Genomic DNA, 4,945 nt, shown 5'->3' with positions numbered 1-4,945 from the left:
CAATATGTTAAATGCTGAGGACAATTTTGTAAATGTCTGGGACAACGTGTTGAATACTAGGAAAGCATAGTGAAAGCCAAGGCAACATATTGAATGCCCTGGCCAATATTCTGAATACATAGGACATTATGCTAAATGGACTAGGACAACATATTGAATGACTAGGAAAGTATAAATGCTAAGGAAACATTTTAAGTGTCTACAACAACATATTTAATGCCAAGCGCATCACTGTAAATGCCTAGGACAACATGTTAAACGCCAAGAACAACATTTAAAATGCCCTGGACACCGCCGTAAATTCCCAGGACAACATTTCAAATGCTTTAAACGATACGTTAAATGCACATCACAACATGATAATACTTAAAACAGCATGATAAATAATCATAATCATACCCATTCCAATAACAATAAGTCAAAATTCGTCATTACATGGTCAATTGCTAAAAACACAGACACAAAACAGCACAGAACAGACAGCAAAGTACAGGTACACACAACAAAGTCAAATCCGTGAAAGAAAGATATATGGACCTCTGGACAAAAGACCAAGAAGTGATGTCAGGTGTTTCGAAAATAGTAAGCGCATCCTGCCCAAATGTGGCACCCGCCATATATCAATCTGTATGTCAAACAGGTAGTGATCACCAACTAATAACCAATGTCACTTGCGTCTTCAGTGACCATTTGTCGAAGAGAGACATCATACTTATCTACCAGTTCGTGATACCTGCTACAAACTCGTTTGGATGTAGAGCCTAGTCTTCTCTCGTGTAACCTTGATTCGAAAGTTTGTGAGAGAAATGGCTGTGTCTCTCTACAAAATCACCACGATATGAACTGCATGTTCTTGCAATATCGAATAAGCTGAGAAATGTATACCCCATATACTGGTGAAAGTGGAATATTACTGATAAAGTGGGGAAATTTATGATACTAAAGTTGAATTAATCTCTCTTGTCATAGCCTAGTAGAAAGGTGACCATTTGAATCAAATTGAAGAAAAATATACAGATATGAAGCAGAAGAGGCCGTTAATGAGATATTAGTCCACTTAAGCGTACACAAAAACTCAACTTTGTCTTTTTAACATGTAATAAGGGGTCTTTTAGTTAACAAATGAGACGACAAGGAAGTCGAATTGTTTACTGACAAAAATCGTAATATTTTCTTTTGAGAAGGCAACCTCAAAAAGTTTTAGGGATAGGAAAATTATGTGGGCAGGACATTATGCCATCGGCAAGCTATAAAAAGAAGTTACACTCACACTTTGCACGGCACAGTTCTAGTCAATTTTATCTATTTAACAAAATGGAAACATTTTAATTTGGTATTTGACGATGAAAGTCTTTGAGCTGAGGAACCAATGAATTGCTCATTTAGTTTTTGATCGATGCATCTTTGCGCCAAACTTTGTATTAATGTGATCACCACGTTAAATAATCAAGGAGTATGAAAGGTAATAAATGGCAATTTTCGTTCGATTGCTGTCTGCCTATTTTTAATAAAAAATCTCTAAAATTACGGCAGTTATTGTCACACGTGTTGCTTGTTAGCTCATTAAATTTTGGCATGAGACACACATAAGATCTATAGTACGAAAACCGACATTTTTGCACCGCTGAAGTACTAATATGTGATGTTCAAAATATGTTATGCTACATGATGGGCGACGCCAGTAAAATTTATTTATATATGACACAAAACTCTCGTGATGTATAATTTACATAACTTTGCTTTTGATCATTTCGCTGAAATTTCAAATTCGTCAAAATATTTAGCTAACGGTCGAGGGAGAACGTCAGTGCAACCATCATGTGTGTTAAATTATCTGACACTTGAATTCGATAATACAAAAAAAAAACGTGAATAGAGCAGGAGGTTCTATCGTGGGTACAGACCGTGATATTAATATGGCGCATGCCTAATAATTAAGGACTGCATTATATCATGCAAATACTCTACCCTGATCTATCTCAGTAAAAAGTTAAAGCCCTACTTTTCGACTCAAGATTCTACACGTTAAACCATTTAAGTGACTCCAAAGGTAACAAAATAGAACGCAGGTAGGCCAATCGCAGTTTTTAACCTTTTCCTTGGCGCATTTGGTCATACTAATTCAAGTTAGTACATTGCAGATTGCAAAATCCCAATAGCTTTACAGGAAAAACTGTTGAAAAGAATTGATATCAACCAAAATAATAGAGCAGCAGTACATTGGTACATTGCAAATACATGATCCAAATTACATTACTGGAAAACCTACTTGAAAATAATTTATGTCATTACAAAATAATATAATTTTATTATCGATAAATCGTTGATTGTTCTTTTCACTTTGTTTCAAGGGCCAATCTTTTATTTGCTCACTCCGTGCCAATAGAATACTTTCGTCAACAACGCCACCTCAACTGCATGTAAGAGCCTAGCACATCCTACCCGGTACTTAAAAACCCGGTCGTTAGACTCAACAGAACCTGTCATTAAATCACCAGAAAAAACATCTTTGTTTCATTCAAACATTAAAAAAAATTGAAAATGCTTAATGCCGAGGAAAATATACTAAATGCCTGGGACAACATTTGAATGCCTGGGACAAAATGTTGAATGCCTTGGACAGCATATTGAATGCCTTGAAAATTGAATGTTATGACGGAACCATGAGACTCTTAACTTTTTTTTTTGCCTGTTGAGCAGACAACGTAAATTTGAAACTTATTTGGGGAAGTAAAGTTGTTGTGGTATTGCATTCAATATTTAATACTCGATCCACAACCCGGCGATACGCGGCGATAATGCCCTCGTGTACCATTCGCGTGATTTTACCCCGCAGTTTGTCCTACAGCTCGCAATAGACTGAGGGGCGACAAATATGTTGACATCTGCTCGTAGCTAAAATACCGTCCAATATGTCGTAAGCCTTTCCTTAATGGCTACTCCGTGGCACAGCAAACATCATGAGATGGATATGCATATCGACTTACTTTTCGATTGCATGTAATATATATCCATTTTATTCTTCTATGGTATAATGTCAGACTCTCACAGTACACATAAGTTTTGCCAAGGAGAGTCATTTCACAGCAGATCTTAGTATTCCAATTTGCAGTAAACATCCATCTAATTTGCAAACCAAAAAGGCTGCCAGTGATATAAGCTTATTAATAAAACAGACCAAAGTTGTTTATTCACCAGAGTCCTGCGGGTTTCTGAAATTGAGTTTTATTCGCGCTGGAAATATGCGGGCTAGCGAAAGGTTATTTTTAAAATGGAACATATGGGATTGAAAGTAGGCCACTCTTGCGTAACATGTTATTGATGCATACTCTTTTCTTCCTTACAGAAGCGTCTGTCTGTCTGTCTGTCTGTCTGTCTGTCTGTCTGTCTGTCTGTCTGTCAGCCTATCAGCCTGTCTGTCATGAACGTGATAAATCTGCAGCTTAATAATCTTACACGTAATAAACATTCTTTCATACTTATCCTTTATCGGGAAGTGATATTCATATGAAACAGAGTGTAAACGAAGTTAGGAATTACAACATATATCAAAAATACAAAAAGCAACAAGCATGCAGGGCAGACATACACACAGGCAATTCGATAAAAAATGACATGTATGAACTTTTCATGTCATGTTTTTCGATAAGAGCAGCACATCCAACGCCACATTGGCGGGATTTTGAAAAAATCATCAGACCCCAACCCCTTAAAAACAGTAGTCCAATAATGGAGCAATGGTTGTTACAATTTTTTTGACTGTAACCCTCTTCCACTGGCTGTAGAGTTACACACACGCACTCACTCGCTATCACGCGTCCTCAAAACTTTACCAAAGGTATGAATGTATCGCTTAAGGCAGTATACGCCTCGAAAGTGAAAGACTTAATCTTTTGTTTAAACTTTCCTAAATAGTAGGAATCTTTCAGCCATTCTCTTTTAAAATCAAGAAAAAAATCAGGGGCCACCGTGCAAATGTTGGTACTGGGACACAAATCACTCAAGATTTGCTGATATTTGTAAGCCACAATGGCCGTCATCCATGTGTTAACTCTATTGAGAACAATACAATTTTCGATTTTTGAAAGACTAAGACGGTGAATTTTTCTTAGACCAAGAGCTTCAAAATGTGCCCCTACAAGTGGTCGATCAGAAAAGAATTGCCAAAGTTTTAGAGTCCAAATATCTCACCCCGGGGCGCATTCTACCTTAACTGAAATTAGAATGCTGACTTGTCACAATGTACCAGGCCATGGATTCAGATAGGTGTTTCGACATTATTGTTTTCTTTCACATGTGTACGTGCGGGTGCTCCTAATTTTTCAGAAATGTTCTATTACAGCTCGGAATAAAGAAACAGAGTGGGGTTCCAAAGTCTTCCAAGATAACACCGTTTATTTCTTATTCATGGGTTTTTCAGGTGTGTCCCTTCGTCCCCATGTATTCGTAAACTTACCTGTTATATGCATGGTACATATGCATAAAATTCAAACTCATTACATTACCCCCTGTTTACGTGGATATCATACGATACACCTGCAAATTCTTATGGCTGAAAATTTTAACCACTTGGTTTGTCGGTAGTTTGCAGGTGAGCCAGTGTGTAGGTATATATGTTTGGAATATTTCGGTTTGTCCGAAATCTCACTACGATTTTGTGGTTTGAAGTCACGCCACCACACACAGAGTACGAACGGCAAGTATTCCTACAAATACATTGGTGGCTTATTATCAAGCCCATCATGGCATAAATTGAGGCGTTACGGTTTCTTTTTTAGGCCGTCACAATGTAATTTATCAGCTTAAATTTGAGCCACTGACATCATTGGTTTGTTTATATATCAACAAATTCATTGGTAGTCTCGACTTCAAGACCTCGGTCGCTTCGTCTTTGCATAATAATCATGGAAAAGTGCGCCGCAAGCGTTGAAGAGTGTGACTTAGC

This window comes from Ptychodera flava, chromosome 10 (assembly GCF_041260155.1).
Source record: "Ptychodera flava strain L36383 chromosome 10, AS_Pfla_20210202, whole genome shotgun sequence".
NCBI lineage: Eukaryota > Metazoa > Hemichordata > Enteropneusta > Ptychoderidae > Ptychodera > Ptychodera flava.
This window is presented reverse-complemented; position numbering follows the sequence as displayed.